Raw genomic sequence first — 16,268 nt, 5'->3', positions numbered from 1 at the left:
TTTAATCACATGCTGAGGCTACCCAAAATCAGTCCTTCATTTTGCTCATAGTTTCTGCACTATTTCAAACTGAAACCTCCACCACTATACCTTGTTTTAGTACCCAGTTTCCTATTTAAGAATTTCTAATTCACAAATTTCTTTTACTACATGCTACACGATTCATTGAGGTTGTCAGTCATTACTAAATCCACTTGGATCTTATGAGCAACTGTTTGTCATGGTTTGAGTACACGTTGTCACACTTTTATGTGCACAGAGGGGTAATCCTGCATTTTTACCAATAGTTTATTTCCCTAATTCTTTCTCTTATCCTCCTTATCCTGTTTCTTCCTGCAACCAATTTCAACTGTTTACAATATATCAAATACATGTTCATTAATCCTTTTGAATTTACCTTTCTCACACTTAATGCCCCCCAGTAGATCAGCAGCATGTCTATGGGCTTACAACGCTAAAAACTGGGTTTTGATACCTGTGGTGGGCAGAGCAGAGATAGCTCATTGTGTAGTTTTATGTTTAATTCAAAACAACAACAACACTTAATATTCACCTGAGAGTGTTTCTCAACTGTAATGTGGTTGTGGGCTGACTTGCAGGCAGACTGAGTGGATTCTCTTGGTGTAGCCATTGTAGTTCAACTAATACTACCTGCTGTTACATGAAATATTTATTTGAAGTGAAGATGTAATGGGCGAATGAAGCACACAGGCACTAACTCGAGGATTTATAGTTAAAACAAAGCGAAAAGTCTTGAGACTAAGGCCTCTAATAACATGTTTTATTTAAGTGATCAAACACTTAATATTTACATACATGTATACATACAGTTTATCTTTATTAATGGTTATCACAGGCAATCATTTTAACTCTATCAACATGATGACTGATGTTTAAGAAAGAATGACATTAAAGACTTATAAAGAGCTTGGGCAAGAAATGGCATTTCTGCTAATGGTAAGAGACATCTTTTCTCTTTCTTTTGTGAGATGAGCTAAAATGTAAATGATCAGAACAGTTCATATTGCTTGCTGGATTTTGAATATTCTAATGTCTGTTCTAGGACCTTTTATACTATCTGAGAGGGGAATTGTGGACCTATCCATTGTATCATGGTGTCAGCTGACTTCCTGTTTGTGATTTCTTAAGCTCATTTCATAATAATTTATACTAATGTGTCATCAATTAATCAGAGTTTCTTCTTGTTTATGAACTCCAAAACTCATGAGTTACATTGGTTAATCAGTCACCATAGCCCATACTGTCATTTGTCATGTCATCCTATTATCCCATGTTCTTCTTGGTTTCAATGTCCAAGTTTGCTTAACCACTTTTAACCTTGATAGTGTAAATTCACTTCAACTCAAACATACAATAGATAGTTTCTCATATTTATTTTATAGCTTGAATAACTCCTTTTAACCTTGATAGTGTCTATCTATTTCAATCTAAACAAATAGCAGATGTTTTTCAGCAGATTTTTCTGAATGTCTGTTTTAAATAACTCCTCTGTTGTCCTTGATAGTGTCAGTTCTTCATAAACTAGCTATAAATTAATCACATGGCAAGAAGTTTCTTGGGGTGTCTCCTTTAACCGTTGTTATTCTATAAACATCATTGCTTTGAACACATTTTATTATACTTCACTATTTTCTGTTTATTATTACAATTACTTACACAAGGCATCCAGATATCTAGTAATGCCTCACAACTTTTTTCCATTTGCCTGTGAGTCACTTGTTACTAGGATTCACACTTGTTCAACTTATAGTTCATGAGAGATTATTTGATGATTGGGACCATGGCTTTGCTAAAACCAACTAACTCTTTGTTCAAACACAGACATATGCATCTTCTCTACTGGACCTTGCGTGTATAGAAGAATCACTCACTGTAATCATGCCTAAAATAGTTCATATATTCTCTCCTCCAGCTCAGGATTTATGTTGGTGGCTTGCCTCTCTAGTATCACTATCAATGCACCACTATCTTTATCTAAGTTGAGTCTGTACGTGTTCACTGATGCTTCCTCTAATGAGTTCTCTCATCATATGAATGCACTCCAACTTCTGATAGTCTGTTAGCATGCTCATTGTTCTTATCCTTCCTTATGGATCATTTCTTTTATGTTCCATTTAAATAATTCAGTGTTGTTTTCTTCCTATATTACCTGCCATGAGGGAGCTCAGTCCAAGACCCTATGTCTTGACACTCTGGACCTTCTTTATTGTGCCAGTTCTCAGTGAGTTAAGTTGATTCCACTTCCAGAGTATGTGATGGTGAAAAATAAATAATTTTAAGAATTGGAACTTTTTGATACATCAAAAATACAAAAATAAAAGTTATGGTTTGTTTTTCTTTGTTTCAATGTCTTATATAAATCCTTACTTTTCTATCATTGCAGCAGTTTTATCAAGGAAGGAAGAATAGATAAATCAAGTGTGTACATTACAACTGTGCTTACTGTTTATAGTAACAGCACACTTCCATAGAGATGTTATTTGTAGTGTTTTAAACTGTTATATATAATACATATAAAACTTTCTTTGAGTGAGGGTGGAATAACTCTCCAGCTAACCGTCTTGTTACCAGATTGTAAGTTTGTTGAGAAGTGATATCAATTTAATGTCTGTATAGCTAAATTTTTAGATTTTCGACTCGTAACAATTTAAATTTTATTTTCATTCAGCTTTATTGTTTTAATATTCTTTTAACTATGTAACTATGCTTAACAAACCTATAAAAACCTGGTAAACAAATAACTAAAACTAGAGTAAAACAAAATACTGAATTATGTAACACGTGTGCATTTTACATGCATAGTTTTCTGAGGAATTGTTTCATTCATGTTTTCTTGTTTATTCTAATAATATTCTGAGTTTCATATTGTACTCACTTTTGTAACAATAAATAAGAATTATACTTATGAAAACAAGACTTTTGGTACTTCCTTGTGGACCTTGTACATTATTGTAGTAAGTCTGGATAAAAGTTAACACTGTTGTTAATACTTTGCTTAATTAAATTACGAGCAGAAAATAGTAATATGCAAACATTATGTAATGTCCTATAATTAATATAATTTAAGTGGCTTTCTAAATGAGCTATAACTGTATTAAAATACATCCCTTTGTCGAGGTGTACTCAGTGACATAAATTTTTAACCTGTAGCCTGAATAATTCAACAGCTGTAGTGAATATGAGATAGCCTGTTATGTAATTCAGTAAATTAGAATACCCTTATTGTTTTTATTATAAATAATGCTTTAGAAAATGTCAGATTTATGGATATCTTTAAAAGACAACGTGTAGGAAGAGATGTAGAACTAAGAAAAGAACTCTATCATTGTTGCCCCTTATTAACATTTTTGTTTAAAGTCATATTTATTATTTTTTTGATTACTTACTGGCAGTCAGACATCAGTCAAGGAAGAGTTTTTTTGCCATCTACCACATAAATTTCTTCAGTTATGTGACAGTTCCTTTTGTATGAGAAGAAAATTTATTCCACCACAATTTGTAGTTCTAATACTTAACCATGGATTCTTTACAACCAACAACTACAGCCAAGTAAGTATCTAATGGTTAGATTATGTACAAAATATCTGATATGGTTAAGATCCAACATCCATATAACTGTGGTGAGAACCAAACCTTTCTTATTTTATTAGTTGTCAGTCTCCCAGAGTTTTACCTCAATTTTCATAGCCACAAAACAGGTGATTATGGGAGGGAAAGATTTATTGTGGGTAGAATGTTGTATTGAATGTCTTACATGGTCCTCTTATTATGCAACATGTTGATAGATAATAAATGTCTGTAAAACCACTTGCCACTGATTCATCCACCAAGGCATTATACAGACACTGTTTAACATTTTGGGTAAGTGGTTGCCCCCAAAATCTATGGGTACTTGTGCAGCATTGAAAATCTTTGTTATAAAATTAGAGGGCTTATCCTCAATCTTTTTGTGGTAATGAAGTAAAAATATCAAGACAATAGGGCCTGCATCAGTAGCCATGATAAAAAAACAAAAACAGTTAAGTATGAATACCAAATAATAAGAATATACCAAATTTTTCATTTTCCTATTAAATTTATAAATATTTTTAAGAGCTGTATTGAGAGATTTGTTAAATTAAAAAGAGAAAGTTCTGGTTGGCACTCTTATGTATAGCATGGAATGCAAATCAAAAATATGTTGTACAGTATAAGGAAAATGAAGGAGTGCCATTGTAACATTGATAGGACAAGAAATATCAAGAAAAGGGCAAATTTTTAAAAAATATTTCTTGAACTTCTAACTCTTATAAGTATATACAGCATAAAAATATAAAATACAACCCCAAGAAAATTTTTGTGTAATATGAAATTTAAGTTAATAACTTTAATCACGATCAGTTATATTTGTGAACTTTGTGAAGTATTTACCGTTATATCTTTGTTTTTATACCTATGCTCATGAGACATTATATTGTTGGTTGCTATAGTCAATATACTATTGGGTTGAGGAATAGTTCGTGAGCGTTTTTTCAAGTTAGAAAAATATATTCATAAATGAAACGCTTTCGCAACATATTTCATGTCATTTGGTAGATAATTTTTTGGTTTAATAGATGGTGTGTTTGATTTTCATATGTCTTTAATTTTTGCTTTCATTTTCAGCTCATTAAATGGAATGTCAAGTGGACAAAATCGAGCGTTTTCGACACCATCTGCTTTTCGCATTTAATTTCTTGCAATTTCGTTTAAAACAATGCATACTATATATCTAGGTATTACATGAAATAAAGTATCATAATAAATGTTTTGGGTGTAATGTGTTCATGCATTGAAGTATTGTATCGTCTTGCATGTAATGCTTGAATGAAATTATTTAAAAACGCTCACGAATTATTCCTCAACCTAATAAATGCCTCAGAAGCTATAATTGTGAAAAATATATGTAAAAACGGCTCGTTTGGGTTGAGAAGATTTTTTACGTAGAGGAGTGAACAACGTTTCGACCTTCTTCGGTCATCGTCAGGTTCACGAAGAAAGAGAGAGGTAACTCACCGAAAGCTGACCACATGTTTGAAAGGGGTTGTGTAAATGCGTGTCAGAATGTAGAGGGCGGGCTTATATGTTTGAATATATAATTTTATATATTTATTATTATTATTTATTATATTATTTTTAATATAGGTATAAAGGTGTTCCTTTGTATTGGTTTATTTTGGACTTAAGTTGTTGTATAAGTAAGGCTTCTTTAATTTTGTGTTTGTTTATGTTTGTTTCTTTATTTAGTATTTGAGTGTTTTCTATGGTTATGTTGTGTTTATTTGACTTGCAGTGTTCGAAAACGTGTGAAGGTGACTTTTTATGCTCTTTAAATCTGGTTTCCATTTTTCTACTTGTTTCTTCAATATAGAAGTCGTGGCAGTTATCACATTGTATTTTATGAATAATGTTGGTGTGGTGTTTGTCAGTGTAGTTTTTACATAGTATAGACCTCAGTTTTGTGCCTGGTTTTTGAATGAATTTGGTATTAACTGGAATGTCATATGTTGTTACTAGTTTTTGCCAAATGTTGGTTATTTTTCAACTGATGTCGGGAATATATGGTATGCAACAGTATATGGTTTTGTGATTTTTTGATTCGTGAGATATATTTACTTTTGTTAGTTGATTTTGCTTTTGTCTAGGTGTGTGCGTATAAAGTTTTCTACGGTTTGTGGAGGAAACTTATTGATGTTGATGAAGTATTGTTTTATTTTGTCTAATTCATCGTTAATTTTATCTTGTGAGCATAGTTTTATGGCTGTGTTTATTTGGTTTCTTAGTATGTTGAGTTTTTGTTTTGTTTCATGTGCTTAGTCCCAAGAATGTATAGTCCAGTATGGGTGATTTTTCGGTGGATTTCTGTTTTAAATTGTGTATCGGTTCTTGTAATTTTGAGGTTAAGAAATGATATTTGATTGCTTCCTTCTTGTTCACATGTGAAGTTGATGTTGGGATGTATAGCGTTAATGTGACTGAAAAAAATTAAGTGTATGTTCTGTAGATGTGAATCCCGCAATCGTGTCGTCTACATATCTGTACCAATATAGTGGTGGATGTAATGCTGTGTTTCAACTTGTGTCATAAAAATATTGGCTAGAACTAGTGATACTGGGTTGCCCATGCTTAAGCCATTTGTTTGTATATAGTTGTGGTTGTTGAACATGAAGTTTGTCTTCATCGTGGTGAATTCTATGAGAGTTGCTAATTGGTTGCTGAGAATGTCTATAGATGGGTTAGGGTCTCGGATATAGAGTTCTGAGGCTATCTTGCAGGCTTCAGCGGTTGGAACTTCTGTAAAGAGGGATATAACATCGTAACTGGCCATTAAGGCTTTATGATTAAGTTGATTAAGATTAAACTTGAAACTAAAAGAGTCTTTGATAAATGAGCTGGCTGATGTTACATATTTGGAGAACGCCTATGCTATGTATTTACCAAGATTGTAATTAAACGATTCATATGTGGACATTATTGGTCGTATGGACAATCTGGTTTATGAGGTTTGGGGATGCCGTATATTTGTGGTGTGCGTGAGTCGGTTTTGCGTAGGTAGGAATAAAGTGTTTGTGTTTGTGAAGATCTTAGCATAACTCCAACTTCCCCACTCTTTTCTCCTTGCTGAGACGTCTTCACAGCTTTGATCAACTTGCCCCATATAGATCATAAAACAGTAACCGAGGTAATCATTATTACCACTTACCAGCCTAGTTAATAATCTCAAATTAAGTGCCTAACTAACTAAAGCCGCGAGTGGGGTGAAGGGAAACAAAAGTTTCTAACCGGCTTAGGTTATTTTTCGTACCCCTTTAGGGGAACGAAAGAATAATTTAACTTAAACGCCTACCGAGGAATTGGTATCAATGGGCGTGTTAGTAGATATCCGTCCAATAGGTATGGCATATGGAAAGTTCGTGTAGGTTGCATACGTAGCAATCTACGAATTCAAAATTTATTATTCGTGTGTTCGTTGTTATTTAATTAGTGTTATACTGTACTACGTTTTTATTGTATGTGGCGATTAAGATACAACATTAAGTTTCCTGAATTCTGTTTCTAACACAAACTTTCACTGTGTTTTGACGTATCCCTGGTCACTAGAATCAAAATACCTAAGCCTTTTGAAATTGATTACAATTTCTTCTAAACGTGTAAGAATAATACTGTACATTTTAAGCATATCACAGTTCTTCCCAATAAGAGAAAGATAGACACATGATAACAGGTTCAGCAAGTACTGGTTGATTAATAGTTCGGTAAACTAAATTCTTTTTTTCATCCTTCCTTTGTTTTATGGGTACATAAATGTACATAAACTCAAGTAATTAGGTTACAGAACATGGACGAATAACGACTTCAGGTATTGTGTGTGCTTGTGTATGAGTGTGGGAAGGTGTTATTACCAGAATTTTTGTTTTCAGATACTGTTTTTAATGTAGTCAATATAATTGCAACACGTCTTTTAACCTGCTAACAGCCACAATGCTGGAATTACCATCACTATATAGTATACGAATTCCTATAATGTTTCCAAAATATTAAGTCCACCATACAAGTTCGAATGAATAACTTTAAATTGTTCTGTGTAAAAAAGCCCCCCAGTGGCCTAGCGGTGTGTATGCGGACTTACAACGCGTTAAAACCGGATTTCGATACTCGTGGTGGAGCACAGATAACCCATTGTGTAGCTTTGTGGTTAATTCAAAACAACAACAATCTGTGTAAAATTTTAACAGAAAGCATTACTTGGTATAAAAAATCCACAGCGAAACTTTACAGTAAAAATATCATTAAAATTAAAATTGTATTAATTTCAACGTAAGTGATGGTTTTACGCGTGATGGCAGTTTACTCAACTTCTTGTTGATCATAAATGTCAATCATAAAAGACGAGAGAATTAACTTATGGATCAAGCTTGCAAAACGTGATTGCAATTAGCTGCCTGCCATCAGATATAAATGTTAAACCTATTACATTCGTAATAGTGTATTATATATCTATAATAGAACAATTTATAATAACAGCATTCAAATCACATTAATTTTGACATATCTATTGTATAGACGCGTTTCACTCATCAATAAAGTGCATTAAAAGATATAATTGCCTAATACTAGTACATGATAACAGGTGAGTTAATTATGCCATGATTTGCCATCTTGACAAAAGGCGTTTACACAATAACACAGGTGGCTGACTGGTTAGTGTGAGAGAATCATGTAGCAAAAACGTTGAATATTAATATTCTTGGTGAAATAGTACGTATAATCAATTGTGAAACTTTGCGCTAAAGAACAAACAAAACAATTAATTTAATTCAAAGGCCATAAACGTACATATTGAAGAGCAGTTTAATGTATCATTAAAGTTATCAATACATAACTATGTCAAGAGTTTTAAATAAAACAAAATGGCTGCTATAAAAAAAAGACTGGAAAGAAATTCTGAAATCAGAGCCAAAGAAATGCTTTTTTTATAGAGTAAATGGGATGAAATCACTTTTAAACGTCTGTGTTGTTCCAGAGAAAAATCCATTTTTTTTTAAACTGGTCCGCAATTATATAAAAGTTTTATTAACTCAGAATGAAAACAAATATACTGTAAAATATTTTTTAAAATTATCATTAATCAAAGAACTGATTTCTTTCATCATTTCTAAATAAAAGACCTCAGTCATTGCTTGATTTTGATTCATGCCCAATCTGTTAATTAAATAAAATAAAGAAAGTTTTTATTTAATATAGTTGTGGGATCTGACCTGGAAGAAAACTGAAGAAGGGTTATAAATTTTCAAACTTTTATTTCACTTTCAGCACTTACTGAATCTTAATGTATTGTCAATTAACCAGTGGAGGGGCCGAGGGGGGCACCATTGTTTCGCTATGTTTAGGGCATCAGTTGCCCTTAATCCGGCTCTGGCTTTTGTTCTAGCTAAATCTTGAACATGGTCACTGATATATATAAAATACTTGAAGGCAAAGTTGACTTTGTGTTCATATAATCTGAGTTATACTGTCATTTCTTGATGTTTAATTCACTGTTTTAATTTTAAATCCAGTTTTCCAAATGCAGACAAGTACCTCGAATTATAAATCAAGTTATTATTTTAAAGTTTTTTGATAACGTGAGTGTCATATATACTTAAGAATATCAGTTACTATAATCATCACACACATATATATATATATATAATTAAAAATTATCATACAATATCTATTTAAAGACAACGTATAATAAAATTAAGCTCCACGTACAGTTTATGTTCACTTATGTTTATGTTAATTAGTTTTCCTATGTTTGTGAAACTTAAAAGTAAGCAAACATAATATTTTATATACTGTTATAAACAGTACTGTTATAAATCAAGTTATTATTTTAAAGTTTTTTGATAACGTGAGTGTCATATATACTTAAGAATATCAGTTACTATAATCATCACACACATATATATATATATATATATATAATTAAAAATTATCATACAATATCTATTTAAAGACAACGTATAATAAAATTAAGCTCCACGTACAGTTTATGTTCACTTATGTTTATGTTAATTAGTTTTCCTATGTTTGTGAAACTTAAAAGTAAGCAAACATAATATTTTATATACTGTTATAAACAGTAAATTTTTATTTTGTCATTCAGCATTTAGTTATTATATACAGTGTCGAAAATACTGTCAGCAGTTGAATACGTTTCAGTGAGCTTAGAATTATTTTCATATGGAAAGATCGATTCACTTCCACTTAAATTTGTTGAAATACTTTGATGAACTTTAAAAAAAAACAACCAGTGATTGCTATAAGTAATAACAATAACCTTTCCTACAGTATCAGTCTTGACGGCATTGCTCAAAGATGACCCAAAATACAATAGAATTAGAAATCAGCAGTGGCCGTTATTGACATTTATGGCTAAAGACTTGTAAACTTCATCTAATGTTCTAAAGGACCGTTCAGTATTGAAGACATTTCTACAGTCAGCTAAATTTTCAAAAACATGTAATATCTTCAGAACATTTCAACTATGTAATATATAGAGGTTCTTCAGATTAAGACAACGCATATGGACATTTAAATGAGTATAGTTTTTCTGAATGTTTTAATGTTTGAAATACTAATTAAGGCACGCCAATTCAACCTATAGTTTATAGTGATTGTAATAGAGTTTGTAAGTCTGCAAAATGTTAAGAGAGATGAATTCTAGAACAAATAGTAAATAAACGATATCTTTGTGTGATAATTTTACCAGCACAACAATATTTTTTTCATTACTGACAGAAAAACAACAACAATGAATTTCATCGATACGGCAAATTCACTTATGTGGGTTATTAAACATTTATCTTAAATAACCATTTCATAGATTCGTCAAATCCTCACTTTTTCAAAGTTTTATATCGAGAGAGATCAGGAAACTAAATTTCATGAGGCAAACTGCTATTATAATTCATTTAATGAATTCTGTTAATTCTTATTTTAGAAATAACATGAATTATACATAATATGAAAGATTAAGACGGACATTTTATCTCAAATTATCTTATTCGTCAAGGAATAAAGCGCTAAATTATCATAAATAATGGAAAATCATGCTCATGTTTGTCAAAAATGTTAGAATTAGAATTATTGAAAGTTACGATTTTATACCTATGCCGAAAATATTTGGATTGGAAGAAGTAGAAAGAGGATATTTTCCTCATCATTTCAATACAGGATCAAACCAGGAATTTTCAGAACCTACACTGGATGCCGGTTTTTACTTTTCTGACACATTGTTAACATCCATAAGAAAAAAGTTCCTGGATTGTCATTTTCAGCAATTAGAGGAAGAATACGTCTTTCAAAAAGAGATGCACTGTTAACAACAAAAGAGAACACTCGGTGGTGATTCTTCAGATACTGTCGATTAAATGTATATGTACATCGATGGTGCTGCCTTCAATATAGGGAAGATTACTCACAATCTATAACGTAGGTCCATTCTGTACTCAACCATTGTTTCTTTATGCCTGGCTGTATACCGAAGGAAGTTTATATCACTAAGATTGAGAGCTCTCCTGCCTAATAATGGATACTTACTTTACCACGAACAAGTACAGCCAAGTAAATATTCAATGATTAGATTATGTAAAAAAATCCGAGGAAGTAACCATTCAACATGCTCCTAATAGTGGTGAGAAGCAAATCCTAAATTATCGAGTAGGTGGTTTCTGCATGGAACAAAACATGATGTATCAGTTTTACGGGTGATATTACCATGGCTGTAATAAATATTATGACAACTACACAAAGAACGTAGTTCAAAATAGATACTGTAGTTTATCATAAATCGCATATTTGTGAAACAGAAACAACTTGAAGCTCTAGGATACAAGCTCATAACAATATGGAAGTAAGTGTTTAAGAAAATGAAGCTTAATTATATACATATGTAATTAATTTCATGAGGGAGCAAACAGTAGTTTCTTGCCTTGATGTACAAGATGCCTTTAATTCAGTGAGAGTCAGCAAGAAAAGAATTTTATAAATTATATAGTGGAAGAGGAAAACCAATTTAAGATCAATGAATTGATACAGGATATGACTAATACTTAAAAGGATATACACTTATTGTCTTTGATTTTACATCATATCTACTTGTTGGGTATTCTCACTTTAACTTGGTGAAACATGGAAATTTACGGATTGAAATACGTTTTGGTAGTGCCTTGCCCAATACTATAATATAGAAATCGATTAGTATAGAAACTTTTTATCTGATATCTGTAAATCTCTAAAGTTATTGAGATATTTTATAATAGTCTCACAATATGTACACGCAAGAAAAATATTTGGAGGCATCTTTACCACTGGTCAACTACTGACCATACAGAATAACAGTTATATATTGTCGATCTGGATCTGAGTGAAAAATGCAGTAGTCACTAGGCCTGTGTTTTTTTTAATTAAGCACAAAACTACATAATGAGTTATCTGTGCTCTGCCCACCACGGATATCGAAACCCGATTTTTAGCGTTGTAAGTCTGCAAACATACCGCTGAGCCACTGGGGGGGGCCTGCGTTCACTCTAGTTGAAATAAAAAAGAGCATTTTGATCTATAAGACTATATAATCTCAAAATAAGAAACTTCGTCAAGAAGAACTGTTTAACGTGGACTCACAAGGGCTGTAATGTGGACAATATTGTATGCATTATACTTATTATCGTGGTCGACATGTCAAAATAAAAGCGCTATCTAGATTTAGATCCCACAGACATAATAATGACATTTTGTTCATGATTTTGTTGTGAAACATTTTAATGTAAATACGTCCTTAATAATTGATTCTTAAACATTAGTCTTAACAGTAACAAACAGTCTTAAGAATAAGCTACTGGAATTTTTACTGACTACTTATTTTCAAGCCACAAGTATAAATGCAGTGGTTAAGACCAGTGTAGGAGTAAAGTGTTCACAATTTTTAGATTTAATGAGTACAATGTGTGAGTTTTATTTAGGAATGTTAGACGGTCATATACATTTAAGGAAACTAATAATGAAGATATGCAACTTATATGTACATTTTCTAGGTAGGAGGAGAAGTTTGAATATGGTGAAAACTTATTTTAATGATTTTGCATTATCATTTAATATTTGCTTTGGTCTCATAGGGGTCGTGGGAGTCTATTGTTTGGATAAACTATTCTGTTACATAATATATAATATTTTTGAGTAGGTGACAATAACACTCAGTAAGGAGCATCTGACTTTTGGAGGCTATTTGTCCACAACACATGTTCAAGTGATTTTCCATAGTACAGTCAGAGATGAGCTATCTGTTTTCACCCATCTAGGGATAGTAATATTTCCCTGTTTGACCTTTTAAATGTTTTGTTTGGTTTAAGATATTACTTAGCGAATTTGAAGTTAATTCATTTTTATTTTTTCTATGTTACAATTAATTTCACACATAGGCGTTGGAGGGCACTGGATGCACGTGTCTTCCAATTTTGGCCTGGTTGCAAAGTGTCCCTTTGAATGGTGAATAGAGACTTGTTTATTACCATCGTAGAAAGTCATTATTTTAGTTTTAAATTAAATGGTCGTGGTTAACATATCAAGTAAAGTGCTCTTTACCCCAAAGCAAATTTGTTCCACCACCTATTATTTCACATGTATCATCAGACACGCACTACAATTATCTAGCCTTCCATTGAGACAGCGGTAAGTCTTCGGATTTATAACGTTAAAATTAACGACTCAATTTCCCTCCGTGGTCACAGCAGATAGCCTGATGTGGCTTTGCTGTAAGAAACACACACACGCCAGTTACCTACTCTGGCTTATCAGCTCCTTTGTAGCTAAATATTCACACAAAGCTACCTGATGGCTGTCTTGACTAATTTTTCTAATATCTCCAATAATTAGTGAGACTGACCATCACATTATTCTGTTCCCATGTAAGAAAGAGTGGGGATGTTCACTGATAGTTTTTCGACCCAGTAGCTTGCAGTTTATGGAAACAATAAAAAGCTAAATTTTAATGAGCTACACACATATTTAAAGGAAAACGACTATAATCAGACTTTTTTGAAAATGTTGTTTTTGAAGAGATGTTAAAAAAGCGAAAATTCTGCCCAAAGGCAGAATTATGTTTATTATTTGCTCTTTATCATCCGACTGTTTCCTTAGTGCCCGGGGTTAATTTCTAATGAATTATTGATATATTTCTTAATATATTTTGTTAACCAATTTTTGTTCTCTTGAAAATGGATGTCACATTGACGTGAATGTAATATATATATATATCTATTTCAATGAAATATTAATAATAAAAGGCGCCACTATTTAATTTTATTGTAATTGCTTCTGTTTTTACTGGGTTCTTTTCTATTAATTGGTTAAAGAATAATGGACAACCTAGTCCACAAAGGAATAATATTAAAAACTCTGTTCCTTAAAGTTTCTCATTTACTATAATAAATGATCACAAATAGCCTACGTCTAACAAACATTCCACTTACATAATGCTTTCACATATAAATTTCTTTCTCAAAACAAAAAATCAATCTTTTCTGTATAAACAAACTGTTTGATATTAACAGACAAACTAATATATAATTAACTGACTAACAGTTTCACTACCACTGACTTAAATTTCGTATATGACTGAAGTTGTTTCCTAAACTTTGGAAAAATTACAGATATTAAAATCAAGTTCATCATCTTATGTCAAAATTCCTTTAGGCTAAACAACAATAAAAATTTTTAGAAATGTTTAGATTATAAACACAGACTATAGCACTGCTCCCTCCCGAGATTATGAAATACCTAGAACAGCCCTATTACACAAGGATAATAAGGCATATAAGGTATATTTAAGCTGAGTTTCTATAAGCTGCAATAAATTAACTCTTTTACAATGAACGACGTCAATATTTAGAATCATTACTGAAATACGTAAAGTGCATTCAGATTTTTGAATGACAAAAACAGTCTATCCTCACTCATTTAGTTACCTTAGATTACTCTATCAGCCAGTCTATTGGGAAATTTCTCTTTTCTTTTGTTTGTAGTGGGAATATATGTTGTCCAATCGTTACTTTCCATTTTGTCATTGGGGGAGTTCTTTACAGGTAAATAATCGTGGGACTTTACTTATAGCTCCATTCTTGGTCATTCATTGAAAGTGATTTCGACAAAACTCCTGGGCTTTCCTTCAGATTGATTTATTTTTTGCAAAGATTTATTTCAAGTTAACTAGTTGGCTGTTATATAACCAATTTGTTTCCAAAGACAACCACGGTAGATGACCTTTGAAATATACAACTTGCCCTTTATGAAGTAGAGGTGGACAATATTAATCCCGTATTCTCTAATGTTCATCCAAATAAATCACTGATTCATATAAAAGCGTAAAGCGTCAAAAGAGGTTCCGAATAGTTGTTTTTTCTTGCTTCCAAACATTTAAGATATATCCATGAACAAGGCGAATTCAGTGCTTAGTTTTTAATTCAAATTAAGTTTCACAGGCTTCCCAAATCTTAAAACAAATCTTTGGAGAAGCTTGTTTGCTAGACTTTCCTCTAGTCATTAGTAAAATAGCCCATCATCACATTGATTTATTTATTTCTACTGTTTATCTGTAGTAAAGGACCAAGAATATCAATAACAACTCTCTCAAGTTATGGTCAAATGCATTGTTGTTGTAGTTGTCCATGCTCTTTCTTTCATGGACTTTTTTTTTCTCATCGCACAGTTCACATTATTTATAAAAATCGTCTTTTAATTTCAAACATCGAACCCAGTGTGAGTATTCCCGTATTTGCTTCAGTCCTAAGTATCCAGTTGTTTCATGGTCATGGAGGTGAAGGAGTAATTTTGATTGTAGTGACCGTGAAAGAACCAACTGAAGCTATACTTTCTGTCCACTTGTATCTCGCCTCTTCGTATACAACGTGCTTACTGGTACCCGTAACTTATTCCATTTTGCCGAGAACATTGTGATCTGTCAGCTATAGTGAATTCTTGTCTTCCAAAAAGTCATTCTACGCCATTTTTAATTCATGAGTAATTGACTCAATGTTTATATATTTTACTTTATCATATTTTAGTTCTGTTTTGGACAATATTAATTCTTAACCAACTGTGGATGTCTTTATCTTAGATTTTGATCTGTTGTATTTATCTAGTGCTTTTTGTCTTTTTCAATGTCTACTTTATTGTTAATTAATAGAAAGTTCTCAAGAAAATGCATCGTAATTTTCATTGTTCCAGTCCAGAGTATTGTATTATGTTGAAGTTGTAACGCTGAAATGTGTGATCTATCTAACAATCTGGCCATCTATATCGTAAATATTCATTAAATTCTTCAATACTACACGACTTGTAGCTCAGTTTTGCTTTCAACAGAAAACTTGCCTTTGAAGCATTAGCTCAGGATCAGCATTTTAGTACACTTGTATTCTAGTAAGTTCATCCTGACCTAATCTCGTAAAGGTCAAATTTCGTTAAACGTAAATAATGAATTCCTTCTGTGGTTTAATAAAGTCATGATTTATATGTAAAAAAACAAAATAATAAGTTGTAACGCCATAATCATGCTATTTATATAACACCTAGAGACTGCGCTATTGGCCCGGTATGGGTAGGTGGTTAGGGCGCTCAACTCGTAATTTATGAGCCGTGGGTTCCAATCCCCGTCACACCAAACATGCTTGCCCTTTCAACCGTGGTGGCGC

The sequence above is a fragment of the Tachypleus tridentatus genome, chromosome 8, assembly GCF_004210375.1.
Source record: "Tachypleus tridentatus isolate NWPU-2018 chromosome 8, ASM421037v1, whole genome shotgun sequence".
Lineage (NCBI taxonomy): Eukaryota > Metazoa > Arthropoda > Merostomata > Xiphosura > Limulidae > Tachypleus > Tachypleus tridentatus.
The sequence above is the reverse complement of the archived record's forward strand: the minus strand, read 5'-3'. Positions refer to the sequence as shown.